This window comes from Neltuma alba, unplaced genomic scaffold, assembly GCF_004799145.2.
Source record: "Neltuma alba isolate B1F8T4 unplaced genomic scaffold, ASM479914v2 tig00011390_pilon, whole genome shotgun sequence".
Lineage (NCBI taxonomy): Eukaryota > Viridiplantae > Streptophyta > Magnoliopsida > Fabales > Fabaceae > Neltuma > Neltuma alba.
The window spans coordinates 3,060-21,295 of NW_021636082.1; the positions used below are offsets into that span (position 1 = coordinate 3,060).

At 33.7% G+C, this 18,236-nt stretch overlaps 1 long non-coding RNA gene across 1 annotated transcript in view; it reads right to left on the bottom strand.

Moving 5' to 3' along the window:
* Positions 1-413: 413 nt before the first annotated feature.
* LOC114712679 (uncharacterized) overlaps positions 414-18,236 on the bottom strand; it is a 28,968-nt gene continuing 11,145 nt past the window's right edge. Inside the window, exons 3-5 of the long non-coding RNA XR_003737261.1 lie at positions 2,708-2,721; positions 1,464-1,470; positions 414-424 (exon numbers count right to left, since the gene is read on the bottom strand). This is a non-coding gene — a long non-coding RNA (uncharacterized LOC114712679). The remainder of the gene's footprint in view (positions 425-1,463; positions 1,471-2,707; positions 2,722-18,236) is intronic.

Consider the following 18,236-nt stretch of genomic DNA (forward strand, 5'->3'; position numbering starts at 1 on the left):
CGTTGCTTCACAAAATTCTCCCATGCCTCTTCACTAATAAATGAATATCGTTCCTTAGGATGCTCACCCTTTCTTTTTCCATTAATATAATGTGTTGTAAGCATGGACCTAAAATCCCTCCACCGTTCAGCAATTTGCTTCAACAGACGGTCTCTCATTTGTTTAGTGGCAGGAATATCAAATGTCAGCTGCATGCAATACAATAATAGCATAGAGTTATAAAGTAAATAAGCAACTATAATTGAAAAAGTAGAGAAAACAATGCACAATATACCAATATATCCTCCCAAAGGTTTTTCTTCAAATCTTTGTCCACCTTCTTCCAGTTAGGAATGTCAATGCTAATCTTACTGCGTGCGAGATAACCCACATAACTAGTAAATTGAGCCCCATCCTTTCCTATAGGCTTCAGATCATCATCAAACTCCACTGTAATCCTCATAGGCTGTGTGCTCTCATCACGTAAAGCTAAATGCCTCATATGGGTTGGCCCTCTACCCTTTCTCCGGCTAGTAAAAGAGTTGTCCTCACCAGAACCCTGTTGACTGGATCCGTCCATTTCCTGTTTAAAGAACAATGAATTAATAAATGTAAGAATAAAAAATATCAAGTTAATATAAAACATTATATTATTAAGTATATTTAGCAAAAAAATTATCAAAAAATTCATTTGAGGCTTACAACGATTATCCTCCCAAATTCCTTCACAATGATCATCTCTAACAGCATAGTCATCATCTACCAAATCTAATTCAACTGCTTTAGGTCGAGTAGCTGTGAAAGGCGGGGTTTCATCAAGATTAAGCTCTAAGTCACCATCATCTCCACCAACTCCTTGCCTTTTACCTTGAAGCACGATAGACAATTTCTTTTTTGCTAGATCGGGAACGAAGAACACTTGTTTTGCTTGACTTGCCAAAATAAATGGCTCGTCTCCATATCCAAACCTCTCAAGATCGACCGAAACAAATCCAAATTCTTCATCCACTTGCACAGCATTACTATTAACCCACTTACATTTGAAGACGGGAACTTTAAACTTGGTATAACTAACCTCCCATATCTCTTCTATTATTCCATAATAGGACATTGCCGCCAACATTGGGTTTCTGTCTTTAGAACTAGCAAAATGCATGGCTTCCGCTACTACCATCACCCACTATTCTGCATAGTACTCTTATCGTCTTGGGTTTTTGTGTAAAAAGAATAACCATTTATATCATATCCACCCCAACACAAAACCTCAAAGAAGGCCCTGCAGCTAGCCTCTGTATTGTCTCAGAAGGATTGCCATCTTTTAACACTTCTCGCTTGAACCACTCTGCAAATGACTTATTATGTTCATTAGCTAGTTGCATATCACTCTTTCTTGGATTCAAGTTCCTCAGCATATTCTTGTGAGCATTTAAGTAAGGCAAAACTTTATCCGTGTTGTTTAAAATGTATAGATGTGCCTGCATTACAACTTCTCTTGACATAGACCTCACTATGACACCCCGTGTTCCCTTGCTTCTTCTCCCCTGATCATGTCGAGATTGAGGAAGACCAACTGCCTTTACCCTATCAAGATATGCGTTACAAAACTCAACTGCCTCCTCAGCTACATATCTCTCAACAATTGATGCCTCAGGCCGATAAGGATTCTTAGAGTACCCTTTTAGGATTTTCATGTATCTCTCAAAAGGGTACATCCATCTTAAACACACAGGGCCACAAAGTCTTATCTCTCGTACAAGATGAGCTATCAAGTGGACCATAATATCAAAAAATGATGGAGGAAAATGCATTTCCAATTGAGAGAGGATCACATAACCTTCATTTTCTAATTCATCCAACTCAGCAGGATCAATGACTTTGCTGCAAATGGCACTAAAAAATATAAAGTCTTGTAATAGTATTTCTCACATCGGTTTTCATAATGCCTCGAATAGCAAGTGGAAGTAATTGTTGCATCAACACATGACAATCATGAGACTTCATTCCCGTTATCTTCAAATCTTGCATTGAAACAAGTTTGCTTAAATTAGAAGAATAACCTTGTGGCACCTTAATACTATTGACAAAACCACAGAAACTTCTTTTCTCTTCTTTTGATAATGTGTGCGCAGCTGGATGTAAATAAGCCCTCTTACCATCTCTTTCTTGTGGGTGAAGGACATTTCTTATTCCAATTTCGACTAAGTCTCGTCTTGTATTGATTCCATCTTTAGTCTTTCCACTTATATGCAAAAGTGTACCAACAAGGCTCTCACATACATTCTTCTCCACATGCATCACATCAAGACTATGCCTCACATCAAGACTTTGCCAATATGAAGATAAAAAAGACAGATCTTTTTTCCATATATTTCTCTCACCGGCAGTCTTCTTCTTCTTCTTCTTACCGAAGACACATTAATTCCCTCCACCCACTGATAAACTTCTTCTCCAGTTAATGGTCTTGGAGCCATTTCATATTCTTGTGAGCCATTAAATGCCTTTTTCAATCTACGGTAAGGGTGATACCGACTAAGAAACCTTCTGTGACCAAGGTATACTGTCTTCCTGCCATGTTTAAGTTGCATATAGTGGGTGCCTTCTTGCATATCGGGCATGCTTTATGCCCTTAACACTGTATCCTGACAAATTTCCATATGCTGGAAAGTCATTTATCGTGGTGAAGATCATGGCACGTAAATTGAAGGTCTCTTGTTTATATACATCAAACACATCAACACCTTCCTCCCATAATTTCTTCAGATCATCAATCAAAGGTGCCAAATACACATCGATATCGTTTCCCGGTTGTTTTGGCCCCGAGATCATCAAAGATAGCATGATATACTTTCTTTTCATACATAACCAAGGAGGCAAATTGTAAATTACGAGGAGCACTGGCCAAGCACTGTGTGTGCTACTAAGATTACCATATGGGTTAATTCCATCCGTACAAAGCCCTAACCGAAGGTTTCTTGGCTCGCCACCAAATTGAGGAAATTTTTGATCTATTGTTTTCCATTGAGGAGAATCTGCTGGGTGACGAAGCTTTCCATCACATATTTTCTCATCAAATGCCATCTCAAGTTCTTTGCATCTGTGGCATTAGCAAATAGACGCTTAAATCGTGGTATTATTGGAAGATACCACAGAACCTTTGAAGGAGAACCTTTGGTCATCTTATTAGAATCACCATCATCTTTCTTCATTTTGTATCTTGAAGTCCCACATTTAGGGCACTTATTCAACCCTTCATAATCATTTCTGAATAATATGCAGTCATTAGGACACGCATGTATCTTCTCATATTCCAAACCCATCGGACACAAAATCTTTTTTGCCTCATACATTCGTTTCGGAAGTGAATTCCCTTTGGGAAGAATATCACTCAGCAATTCAAGCAATTCCGTAAAACTAGCATCGGTCCAACCATTTTTGCCTTCAAATTCATCAGTTTCAATACGGTTGTCAATCTTGTGTAATCATCTTTGCACCCCGGGTATAAAGGTGTCTCTGCATCACTACACAAAGTTTCAAAGGTGGAAGAAAACTGTGTAGAGGATTCAGACCTTATATCACGAAACATATCCGAAATTCTATCACCAAAGTCTTCATTCACAACCTTCTCATTTGCAGACAGTGTAGTCTTTCTAATTTCTCCATGCCATATCCAATTTGTATACCTCAAATTTATCCCATCACAGATAAGATGCTCTTTTATCTCAGAAATACTCCGTCGACTATTGTTTAAACATTTGACACAAGGACAATAGTACAATCTATCTCCTTTACTAGGGGCATTTCTCTGAGCAAACTCAAGAAACTTTTCAACCCCATCCTCATATTCCTTGCTAATTCTCTTAGCTTTCATCCAACTACGATCCATTGTTCTACAGATTATTTAAACAATACTTTACTATCAATCAAAATTCATAACGAAGGAAAAAACATAAAATAACTAACAGATTATTTATCACTAAATTCTTATATTTATTACAAAAAAAATTATCAAAAATTCGAAATAAATATCAAAAAATTATAAAAAATTTAAAAACTTCACACTAATCAACTCCAAACATTTAAACATATTTCTAATACAGTATATAAAAAGGAATTAAGGTTTTCTCACATCTAATGCCTACCAATTAACACCAATCAACGGTTCAACCACATAAAAAATGCAAAATGAACAATACAAGCCAACCACAATGTAAAACTAACAACCCCATTTCATATATAATAGATTTTCATGGCTAAAACATTCAACAAACCAAGAAAAATTGAAAAGAATGAAAGAAGAGGATACTCACAGAGCAGAGAAGCTTTAAACGCGAAGTGAGGCGGCGGCGGACGGTGGTGGACAGCGGCAACGCACCGGTTTCCGGTTAGATAGTGGGGGGTAGGACCGGTTTTCAGTGGTGGACCACGGCTGAGCAAGAACAGACAGAAATGGGAGGCGGTCGACCACGGCGGACTGCGGCGCACGACGACAAGGCTCCAAGAGCTCAATGGAGGAGTTTAAACGGTGGGATAGTGGCGGGAATGGCCGGTAATGGCAGTTTTACGGTGGTGGGGCAGAGGGGGACCACGGCGCACTGAAGAAATGAGAAAGAAAGTGACCGAAGTCGAAGCGGAGAAAGGTTAAAGAGACACACTTTCCACGGAGGTTTTCTTAGAAACCGCCGTGGAAAGTCATACCCGCTTCAAATTATTTACAAAAATGCCACCGCGTTTTTTTCCACGTCGTTTTTCTGCTGAACCGCCGTTAGTTTGCAACGTTAAAAGTCTTTTTTCTAGTAGTGCCATCTTTGAATAAAATATTTGGTCAAACAAATAAGCTCATTAGACGTGGAACCTTGTTTTCATTTATTTTTATCTTTATGGCTATACAAAGCTTCAAAAAACTTTGTTCGTTGAGCTGTCCATTTTATCTTTTCAAGTTTCGCATTTACATGCAAAGTAGAGAGCAACGTTTAGAGATAAAAAGATAAAGGATTTGAGGTAGTTTAGGAATATTGAAGATAAATATGGATATAATAGTCACAACATAGCAAAATATTATCATTTCCCTTTAAATCTTGCAATTTTTGGGGAGAGGTTGAGAAGGGGAGGGAAAGAAAATTTTTAGAAAATTTTTCCTCCCCTCCTAAAATTTTTATGTTGTCAAACAAGAGAAAATTATTAAAATCTTTCTTCCTCCTTCCCCTTCCATCCAAATCCTTCATACCAAATGCAGCCTTATACCTCTTAGTCCCATATTTCTTAGTTCAAAATGGTAATTCCTCCACAAATTGGGCTTAAATTTGGCCCAAATCCATTCTTCACTTGAGGTAGTGAATTTACCTTCTTAGTACTCCTCTCTATCGGTATTTAATTGCCAATTAAATTTCAAATTAATCTCAACACGTTACAAGGATTTTCTATATTAATCAACTTCCTTAACTCATAAAATAATTAGCCTCAAACTTGAAGCTGCAAAATTAATCTTTAACTATTTTTTTAAATTTTCAGAAAAATAGGCCCTTATTTTGCAAAAATTAGTTTTAAAATTATTTAGGTCACTTTTGGATTTGGGCAATTTAACATCTTAATAATTTTATAAATACTCAAAATAATATTACATAATATTTTCCCTAATTTTCTTAGGCATTAAATAATTTTAATAATTATTTTTTCTTAACATCTTACCCGAATTAAGCTTTTTGATCATTAAAAAAATGTATGAGGCGCTCTAATTCTTAACATAATTTCTTTGAACCTCATAAGTACTTATTGACCTATTTTTTCAAAGTCTTAAAATTATTGTCGGAGATAGGAGAGGAAGCAACAAAGTCTACATTATATTCAATATCATCCTAGTGCAAAATTTGGTTGAATGTTCTGTTGAGATCATGAAAGTATGTTGCGAGCCTCTGCATGGAGCAGTCCTTGCATGTTACTGCCGTAGATTCATTTTAGAAAGTTGAGGACGGGTGCACGGAGAAGAGGGAGGAGTTTACATGCGAAAGAAAAGTTGGTGTAAGGAGTTTAAATAGAGTGGAAGTGGAGCTTTTGAACCATCACCACATTGAATGTTAGAGACATGTAGTTGCACAGCAACTAATGGTGGGATTGCTCCTAGTCCTTGGGTTCAGCTAGCAAAGGGGTCAAACTCTCTCACAACATGGAGGGGGCTCGATCTTGGAGTTAGTCGGGGCACTGGGAGAGGCATATTCGAAGTCAAAATCTCAACTCGTAACATGTGGGGATTTCCATGAAGCTCTCCTCATCCCAGTTTAAGCTATGATGCTGGGTAGGGTAGGGTCAACGATTAGTTTCCCTGCCCTTAAATCGTGGGTGAGCCTGACTCTTTTTTTAAAATTTTATTGACCGAAGAAAAAACTAATGGTGGGATTAAAAAAGTTCATTGTATGTGGGCTTTATTTGGAAAAGACGCAATGAAAAAGTTTATGAGAAAATCAAATCTAGTACTCTTGGACATCTAGCAAAGGCTAAAATCATTCTATCTAACTTTGGGGCAGCTAAGATATAAATGAATCAAGTCAAAATCCTATGTATTACATTGATGAATGATGACTGCACCTAGATGCGATGGACAGGTAGGTGTTTATCAATATTGACAGAGCTTATTCTCACAAGGATGGCATTGAGGATGTGGAGCCATGATCAAACACTATATAGAGAAAATTCGATTGAAGTTTTCATGCTTAATATGCAAAATGGAGATCCTTTAATAATGAAACTTTGGGTGTACCTTATTGGTCTTAAAAGGGCATGGGATGGGAATCATAGACGAGTCCACTTGAATAATGATTCTTTAGATGCAATTAAGCTTACCAAGGATGAAAATAACCTACTTCATGATAACTGGAATTTAATCCTAAAAGTCATGCAATGCTCAATGTGATTGGTTTGTTGATCTTCAAAATGTTGAAAGATAGAAGAACTCTGAAGCTGATATGCTGGCCAAGCCTTGTTTAGCAATGACCCCTGGATTTTCACTTGGTTCCTTTAGACATTTTTTGTCTGTTTGTTTCTTTCGTATAATGTAGAATAGTATTTACAACTTTTCGTGTTATTTTTTTAAAAAAAGCACCCGCCTAGATCACCCCTTAGCCCTAATCTATTTTGATTATTAATTATTAATATTTTTGTCAGGATATTAACTATTCATAATTAATATTAATTGTTATTAAATAGAACCCTTCGTGCATTGAAAAGAGGGGTTTGGATTTTTTTTTCCTTAAATGATGAAGAAAACATAGATGTTACATAGAAAAAAAAAATTTTTAAAAAGAGGCAAAAAAATTTATCTGCCCAGAAGGAACAGTGACAAGATTTATACTTTAGACATTAGCTGATTAGTCAGTTTTATTTTAAATTTGTTCGAATTAAGTAATTTGTTTAATTAATCATGCCACTACGAGGCCCATTATTTGATGCAGTAACAAAACAAAGGCAACCAAAAACATAAGCCGAATGGAGTTAAAAGGATCGGATATGATAATGGGAAAATTACGCACAGGTCCCACAGAAGATATTTTATTCATCTAAGATCTTACTAAATGTCAAAATTACTGACAGATCCTAAAGGACCTTAGAGTAATATATTCTATTTGTAAAATGATATTACTGCCCCTCACATTCCAAATTCACATTTGCTCTATCATTGTGATTTACAACCTCAGCAGCGATTATTAACAACCCAATGAGAAGATATTAACAACCTAAGCAGTATCCGTTAACAACTTACTTCATAGGATCACATAACCTCCACATAAGATTAAATTATAACCAAATAGTATAATACAACAACTTTAACACTAAAATGGGAAGCTTTTCGAAGCCATTAAGAACTTTAACTAAATCTACTAGGATTATAGCAAAATTTTAATGCCGAGATCCATTGACAGCTTCAACGGTAAGTATTAATAACCCAAGGACAGCTGTTGACAATCTAGACAGTGTCTGTTAACAACTGACTTTATAGGATAATATAATCTCTAACAACTATATAAGATTAACTTTAACACTATTTAGTTATAATTTAGTTAGTTATAGTTAGAGGTTATATTATCTTATAAAATCAGTTGTTAACAGACACTACTGAGGTTATTAACAGTTTTCCTTAGGTTATTAATACTCACCGTTGAGGTTGTCAATAGATCTCGGTATTAAAATTTTGCTATAATCATATTGGGTATAGTTAAAATTCTTAATGATTTCAAAAAGCTTCCCATTTTAGTGTTAAAGTTGTTGTATTATACTATTTGGTTATAATTTACTCTTATGTGGAGGTTATGTGATCCTATAAAGTAAGTTGTTAACGGATACTGTTTAGGATGTCAACAACTTCTCATTGGGTTGTTAATAGTTGCTGCTGAGGTTGTAAATCGCAATAATAGAGCAAATGTGAATTTGGAATGTGAGGGACAGTAATGTTATTTTACAAATCGAATATATTACTCTAAGGTCTCTTGGGACCTGTCTATAATTTTGATATTTTGTGGGATTTTGTGGGACCTTAGATGAATAAAATCTCTTCTGTGGGATTCTGTGGGATCTGTACGTAATTTTTCCTATGATAATAGGTTTGAAATCCAATCAGCGATTGTGAGACAACCCAAAACACGCGTCCCTCCCTACTGCCTCCGTCCCCGCTCCATGCACAATTTTCTTGCGGGCTCGAAACATGTGGGAGTCGTCCTGCACATATATTCGAATATAGAGTCCGTAAAATGAGTTAGGATCCACGGGCCAACCCACCAACCCATCATTAGGAAGCGCGTTAGGGTTTTACTAACTCATCAAGGTGCTGGCTACTTCAACCCGCATCTTGTAACCCGTAAGTGCCACAAGTGACCAACCCGCCTCACCTGCCAAACTTTTCCCCCCCTTAATTTTGTTGTTAAATATAAATATGTAATACTCTTTCAGTCTTTAATATAAAATTTATTTTTTGGTGTAAAATAAGTTGTATATTTATGATTGAAAAAGTATATTAATAGATTTATATTTATAACAGAACATAGCAAGGACCTTATTCATGTTCTTTCTTTATATATATGTGTGTCAAAAAAAAAAAAACACTAGTAACAATAGGCAATAACAAGTCAAGTAATAAAGTCTGAAAAATAAGAACAAGCATTAAGCCTATCCACATTCTTTCCTTTTAATACTTTACATGCACCCAACTCCTAGTTACTTCCATTCACCGATGTATGTATCTGATGAACATTCATATTCGGGTTTTGAGCTTTACTGGGGATCGAATAATTATTATTGCTATTATTTTACTGTTTATATCAATATGGCATTAAGTTGATTGACATTCTCTAAACAACAAGATTAAAGTCGGTGATTCAAATGTTGGCCTTTGTTAATAACCAAAATCCTTTAACAAGATTAGACTTTGAAGAATTTGATGATTTTATCACTTAATTAATGTTGAATGTTAATTATGTTTTTAGTATTTTGTATTGTAATAATATTAACTCTTTCAAGTGTGGTTAAACATGATTTAAGCTTGTGATTACATTTGAAATTTTAGATAAATATAAATGACAATCAGATTTTTTTAGAAAAATCAGATAAATATAAATAATAAATTTATTTTTTAAAAATAAAAGACAGGCAAGCAGGCCAACCCACTATGACAGGTTATGGTTAGCATTTTTTCAGCTCACTAAGATATGGGTGACTTCAACCCGTACTATATAACCTTCAGGTTGTGACTCGCCACCCGCATATCTACCTATGCAGTTTTCTTGATTGCTTTGACATCAGGTAAATTTGTTTAATTCTTTATTGTATCCGCAAAAATGTCATGTCTTTCTATAGAGAAGGGGGGCTGCCTTCTTATACTTCTACATCTAAGATCCAACTTGTATCGCCGGTGTCGTCTAATATAAGTAATGGATAAGGTAATAGACAGATACTAAGAATTATTGTTACGTCCGAAAGAGAAAGATTGCTCCTTGCCATTTTCTCCTCATTAATTGTAGTATCAGTTGGACAATAATTACTCTGAAGAGTGTATTTCCTCCATTCAAAATTATAAAGAACTTTTAGCTAATTTACATCCCAATAAGTTAGTTTTGACCTTTAAAATTACACATTCTTTCTATGCTTACCCTTATTTAATAGCAAAAGAAACTGACATAACAAGGAAATTAAATTTCCACGTTGATACTGCATCAACGCGTTGATTGAAAGTTACTTGATACATGTCTCGTTTAAAACTAACATTAAAAGTCCTTCATGACCGATGTTAAACATGTTTTCTACAGTAGTAAAAATAATTAAGCTGTAGGCTTTTTACAAAAAACGCTCACCACAAAAAAAATCACTACTGACGGAAATAGCAACAACTAAATATTTCCGTTGCTAATTTTTGACAGAAATTTTGTCGCTAAATTTAGTAATAGATTAGCAAGAATTTTTGGATTACCCACAAAATTTCATTACGTTGGTAAGTTTTTTGCGATAGAATTTTTTCATTACAAATTTTGTGGCTAAATTTTGTTATAAAATTTTCAGTGACAGAACTGTTCTATTGCCAAATTGTCTGCCACAGAATTTTTCATCACTAAGCCTGTTCTGTCATAATTCCATTGCTAATCCTACAAAAATTTATATAACATAACTAATAATATAATGAATTGAATATATTTTTAATTGAAAAATAAATTAATATATCTGTGAAGTTGCTATTAATAAAGATATCATCATTATTCATCTCATCATCAGATACTTATTGCGATAGGAAGATGATTTCTTAGAAAACTTGTTTTATGTTTCAATAGAATCGACTTCTCTTGATCATTATAATAATTTAAAAAAATAATATAAGAATATTAATAACTTTTTTATGTAAATTAATATAAGAAAGAAATAAATGTATCACACAGGATGAGTCGGTTAGGGATTACGTTGACCAGAATGGGAATTGGAACATGGGAAAGCTAAGTCACTGGTTTCCTTATGATGTTGTTGAGCGAATAACGCGTGCGCACCCACCAAAAGAAGAGAGAGGAGAGGATATATATTTTTGGAAACCGTCTACTGACGGCCAATTTTCTGTTAAGTCTGCCTATAATTTCATTACTACAAGTACACGAAGAGAGGGAGAAAATGTATGGAGACTCAAATGGAAGTGGCAGGGATCAGAGAAGAAAGATAAAGACTTTCCTTTGGCTACTTGCGCATGGAAGATTTCATACGGCCTGGTTAAGAACCCACAGAGGTTTGTTGGAAGTAGCTGCTTGCCCTTTCAATTGCCAAGAGGACGAGGATCTCATGCATGTGATCAGAGACTGCAAGAAGGCACTAGAACGATGGAGAGATGCTGTCAACCCCAACAAATGGGACCTGTTTCGAAGCCTACAGGGAGCTGACTGGATCAAGTGGAACCTCCAACATGAGGCAGGGAGGAACTAAACCAAGAAGATCCCGTGGATCCTTCTGTTCGGTTACATATGTTGGGATATATGGGTCACACGCTATGAAAAGTTGTTCAACCTAGATCAGGATCCAAAAAATCAGATGGCCAAGGACAGTTTATCTAGAGCATGCATGGACAGAGACCTGGTGCAGAAGTACAAATGGAAACATGGTGAGGTACCTATTTCAGGAATTTTAAGAACTCGGCAAGATGCTGGTTTCCACCTGGAGTCAGACGGGTCAGTTTTGAAGGACAATAGTAGCGGCTGTGGAGGAATGCTACGCTTGCAAGAAGGAGCCTGGATTTTTGGATACAGCTGTAAATTAATCTCTGTACCCCCAGCAGTTGTGGAAATCTTTGGTATCTTCTATGGCTTGCAGATGTGTTGGGACAGAGGAATCAGGGATATAGTAGTCCATTCAGATTGCCTTGAAGCCATTAATCTTTTGATTAGAGGCTACGACTTGGATCACCCTTTTAGAGACCTTATCGAAGAAACCCGCCTATTACTTCATAGGGACTGGCAAGTTTATCTGAGTTACACTCCTATAAGTAATTTGACCTTGGTCGATTTTTTAGCAAAGTCTTCCCATACAATGGAAGGCTCTTTCCGTATTCTTGACCAACCTCCTATTGTCAACAGTGGAATAGTTCACGAGTAGGACATCAAGGCTGTTGCTTTGGCGTGACCTTGTTATTTGTATTTAGTTCTGATTAAAAAAAAAAAAAAGATGTAACATATGATAAAAATTCAAAATGGACAAATGGATTTATATGAATACTTGCATTTATGATTATAGACCAAACTAATATTGAAGTGAATTTTATATTTGAATAGTGAAACAATGAAGTTTGATTATGATATAATTAATAACTCATGATATAGATTAGATTGACTTTGGTCTTTAATGCAAAAACAAATTGTTTGTATAAAGATTTTTTAATAAAGAAATTATGTGGGATATACACATATATAGGAAAAGGATACTTATTATAACTATTCAAATCATTTAATTTTTTTATATAGACCAATTAATTAGATTTTACTATAGTAATTTGTTTTTTTAATAATTAGATTTTTTACTAATTATAAATAGTTTTCCTCATACGTACAAAAAGTAAATAGATAATATGATATAATTCAACATCATGCATATATTTAATGAAATTATTTGCCTAACCAATGTTAACTAAAAATAAAAATTAATTTTAAAATAAACTATATTCATGAAAAAAATATTTATAATTTAAAATTCAAAATTTGTTTGATTTATTTTGTATACTTTGTCTCACGTCGTACGGCCGGAGCAGCAAAATAGAAATTCTCGTGCATAAGAAGAAAAGTTTTCTCGTTATTTGTGGAGGGGACGCGGAAGATCTGGGTTCGACTCCCATAGCCCCGATACGGCAAAAAAGACTGATTCAACGAGAGAGGTCATGCGATTTAAAACTTGTCGTCTTAATCACATTTTTTTAGTAGCTACACTTGTAGCGCTTTGTCATTATTTAAGTATAACGAGATGCACGTTACTAAAGCCTTTTTATGTGATAGCGAGCACCTTAATCCAAGTTCAACGCTCCAAAATTTCGAATAGCCACAAGCAACCATAACAACAACATCCAAGTACACTAACCAAAAACAAGCTCTATCTCATTAAGTCTAGAGGTGTTTTCTCATGCTTTTCTTTTCTTCTTGAACTTTCTCTCTCCAGATTCAAACTTTCCAACCATGATCCACTACCAAAATTACTTAGGAAAAATGACATTTAAAGACCTTAAAAATTATGAAATTTTAATTGTGTTCTCAAAATCACATGATGTCACATCTTGCAAAAATTAACCCTGGTAATGGATATGAAAAATTAAGTCAAAGGCCAATATGAAAAGTAGACTTGCTGACAAAGCCAGGCATTAAGTAAAATCCAGATAGAATCTGGGTTGATATTTTTGGAATTATTGATCTAGGAAGGGCAAAATGAAAAAATTAGAAACAAATTCCAAAATATTCCTGAAAAATGGTAAAAAGATAAATTAGAGAATTTGGAACCTCAATGGAAGCCCTAAATGTGAAAATGATATACAAAAAGTTATTTATAGAATTTCCTGAAAACAGAGGTTTTTGGGAAAAAATAGTGAAAAGTGAGTGAAAATAATTATTATAATTATTTAGAGGTCTCAATAAGTCTGAAAAAATATGAAATAATTATCTTAATATTTATTAAAATTTATAAAATTAGTTTTAGGCCTTGAAAATACAGGAATTAATTTTAGAGAATTTAGTCCCAAAAGTCTTACCGATAAAGCCTTATTGGGGAAAAATTCAAAATAAAAAGTTAGAGGTGGAGAAAAATTCTAGAATTTTTCAGATTGCATTCTTATATTAAAAGAGGATTTTTCATGGTGAAAAATGTAATTTTGGAGGTCTAAAAAAATTATGAAAAGTTACAAGTGAATAGGAACTGACAAGCTTAAATATTAGTTAGAATTAATATTTTATTATTGGGCTAAATTCTTGAGACTTTCCAGATCAAAATTGGACCCTCACATTGGCCCAAGAAATGCCCAAAAATTTACGCAAACCTAGCCCAATAATTAAAATGGATTTAAGTGCAATTTTCAAATGAAAATCAACAAAATATTCTTGGAATATAGACACATGGCATGGCAGCTACATGGCCATTTTTGCTGGCCAAATTTTGGCCATTGATGAGGGGAGGAGCTCAGAATTTTTGCTTTATAAATACCCCCTAATTACACTAAAATAGCCAAAAATTGACAAAAGAGGGGAGGTGCTGTCAAACTGATTTCTTAAGCTTAAAGGTGAGTTTTGGATAGTGTAATTGAAGGAGGAAACACCAAGCTTTGGTCAAGAATTCATCAAGGTATGTTTGAGCTTTGTTTTGGTTAAGATTCAAGCTTGTTTTGGTTGGAAAATTAAGTTGTAAATTAAGGTTAAATTGCTGCCCAATTTTGGTCAATAGAAGTATGTGTTAGGAAAGGATAGAAGCCTTGAACATAAGCTTGAATTTACATTTTTAAGTGATGTTTGGGTTAAATTTTAGAAGTGAGGTTCTATAGCATATATTTCTGCCACTATGGTTTCTTGGGGTAGAAATTTGTTTTGCTGTGATTTGATGATTTTAATGAGTTTAAAAGGTGTTTTTATATGGAAAAACACGTAAAGTGTTTAATTAAAATCATTGGAATCAAAAATAAAAATTTTGGAACATAATACCCCCTATTCCGCCAAGTTAAATTGAAAAAGAAAGAGTGTGATTTTGTAAAATTTGATTTGATATTTGGATTCTATATAAAAAATTATGCAAGAGTAAGCTAAGAGATTGATGGAATCAAGGGAGGAATAATTATGTCAAAAATCAAAGAAAAGGAGAAATTAAGAAGGTTTAAGGTTAAGTGTTTGTGTTTGAGCTTCAATGATTGTTAATATGGTTTGTAATTACACTTGAATTGATATGTTTTTTGAAGAAGAATCAAGGAGAGCATACACCCCTTGAGAAGGCCGAATTGGTTCAAGTGTAAGAGGTAGCATTGAATCTAATTTGATTGTTTTCTTGCTTACTCAATGTTTGTGTTGCTTGCTTTGCCTTATTATGAAATGATTGGATTTTTACTATGGTATGGAATGCCCTTTGATGTTTGATATGCTTTGGCCAAATGCATATTGATATGAAATATCAATATGTACTAATTTCCTTGATGGAATAATGTGCTATTCATGGAATTGGAATTGATTATTATGCATTGTGACATGTCACATTTTGTAAAGCATGATTAACATGATAATTCCTTTATATTCCAATATTCACCAACAAGAGGTTAGATCAAGCGAGGAGAAAGAAAAGGGATTCACTTGGAGGATGATGGAGTTTATTGTCATTGAAATGATGTTTTGTAATTATATACATTGTTATGTATAACTGTGAACTATGTTGGAATGTTGTATCAATGATTAAGGATGCTCTACCTATGAGCAATTGACCAAGGAATCATGTTTAAGTATATGCTATATGATTGGAAATGTTATATGAAAGGAAAGGAAAAGAGAAACCAAGAATCTCATGGAGAAGGGATAAAAGTTGATTTTTTAAGGGTCGAGTTTGACCAGCATGATTTTGAGCAATTGGTTGAATCTTGAGCTGAAATTTGGCATGCTTATAGATCTCACTTTTAGCTTTAAAAAAGGTGCTAATTCACTAAATTTGGCATTTTATACAAAAAGTTATGCCTTTCCAAAATTGAGCATAAATCTTGAAAAATTAAAAAAAGACCAAATGAACAGTACCACTTTGAACGAAATCTAGTATTGATGCATGAGTTCTAGATATCAATGAGTATTTTTCTATTATAACATGTCAAGAGCTTTCCAGAGAACTTTAAACCATCTCATTTTGATTTTTTTAGAATTAATTATGAATTTTTAAAATTTAGCCTTTTTAAGGATTGCAATGAATAGCAACCCAAATTTAAGAAAATTTAATGTTCAAATTTTTCTAAGCCAAGGCCATGATAAATGATTCCAAATAGTTTCAATTGATATAAAATGAAGTATAAAAGTAAGGTGTGACACATGATCTCTATGAGAGACCACAACATAGATTGAAATTATGAAATTAAAGAAAAATTACCAAATATTCTCATTCGTAAACAATTTTTGGGACAACACTTTATCTAGGAATAAGAACTCTTAATTATAAAATAACAAGTCTCGAGTCAAGAATTTTAAAAATATTTTTTAATGTTAGGAATGACATTATTTCCAAAATTGACCTAGAAATAACAAGTCCTGATTATATAATAACAAGTCTCGGGTTGAGATTTTACCCCTTTATTACAAAATTGGTATTTTGGTAATTTTGCTTGAATTTTATAATTCCAATTTAGATTTGTTCTCTCAAAATGATTATGTCATTTCTAGAACCCAAGCGAAAATTTTGCAATTTTTTGGGTCTTTAAATATCATTTCCCCGAATACTTAACCAAAAAAGAAAACACACGGAAATAATGCTTGCATGAGAAAATGTTATAAGCAAGCATAAACTAAGTAAGCATGTCACACACTTGCATCTATCTTGCATGCATAAATGGTAATGTTTGCTACTAAAATTCTTTCAAATCTTACTCTCCCTTAACTAACCATAATAGATGATAATGGTTAAGCAAAGGATCCATGAAGTGGAAGCAAGGAAAGAGGAAAAGAATTGAGAAATTTTATTGGATTACATTGTATAATTTGTATGTTAATGTATGATATGAACATGCTATTAATGTCATGTGATGATAAATAATGATGATGTCATGTATGATTGACTATAATAATATATGGGATAGTTTGTGGATTAATGGAATAGTATTATGCAAGGAAATAATTAATTATGAATTATTAATACAAGTTATGGGGATAAAGCATCCCTAAAGTAGCCATGAATTAGTGACAAAGTTGAGGTGAGGCAAACGATTGATTCTTCCGATGAAATTTGTTATGGTTAAAGTATCTGATCTTTAAAAAAAGTGGTAGATAACTTAAAATGGATGTGTGCTAAGAGTTTTGCTTGATCAAAGTTGGAGCAGAGAAACTGGAAAGTACAGTTTTTACCAAATGAATAGTAAACTTCAACGAATAAGCTATATAATTAGTAAGGATTAAGTCCAGTTTTATATTTTTTTCCTGTAGAGAATTAAAATAGTTTCAAATGAAATTTTGAATAACCTCAATATGATTTTTCTATAATTAGTTATGATTTTTCAAAGTTAGACAAAAAATATGAAATTTAACCAGTGAACAGTAACCCAAGAAACAAATGTTAAATTTTCAATCTACAGGCTTGTTTCATGAATTGCTTGGACTGTAACGCTTCCAAATGCATACTCTGAGGGGTTAAAAAAAGAATGTGACACTTCACTTTTGCTTTTTCTCAGTTTTGTTACTTTATGTTGAAATGGTTATCCCTTCACGTGAAATTGACATGCTATAAACGATCATTTTCTTGCATGAAACCTTTCCAACATTTCGTTAACAGTCTCCTGCATTACTATACTCAACTTTACATGCCAACATCATCATTCATTATTAAATAACATCAATAGGCATGTTCTTGATTACATCAATATAAGGCATTACATAACATAACATAATATATTACTTCAACTCTCCTTATTAGTCTTCTTGCTTTACTTCATGGATTCTTCCTTCATGATCCTTTATCTATTATGGTTGGTTAAGAGAGGTTGAGATTCTAAAGAATCTCAGTATACTACCTAAACATACATGGCATAACTTGTTATTTATAAAATGCTTGCAAACTCAACATTTTCATAACATAAATCAAATAGGCTTATGGTATGCTTCAAATATTATTACATATATAATACATGAGTTCATAAAATCATATAAACTTAACAAACATGCCATCCATGCAAGCAGATACCAAGCATATAAGGGTAGGATAAAGTTTGCTTCCTCAAAACTTTAGCTCCTCTTGCTTCCTTTGCTTTCCATCTTCATTGTCCAAGCTTAAAATCAACAAGATCCAACTCCTTTCTCATGAACAAGCCCTGGTTGAAACATTATAAGGTTTAGGGAAAATTTTATTTTTAATTATAATGCTTCCAAACTTACTTTCTAACTTATACATTGCACAATTGTTCATTCTAAACACATTAGAAACATTAAGATCATCAAAACCAAACTCTAACGCAAACCCTTGCTATGGCCAAAAATTACATAATGTCAAGGGAAAGTTGGATTTTTTCCAATTTCATCACAAAACCACTTAATTTTTACTCTTTTTTTTTTAAT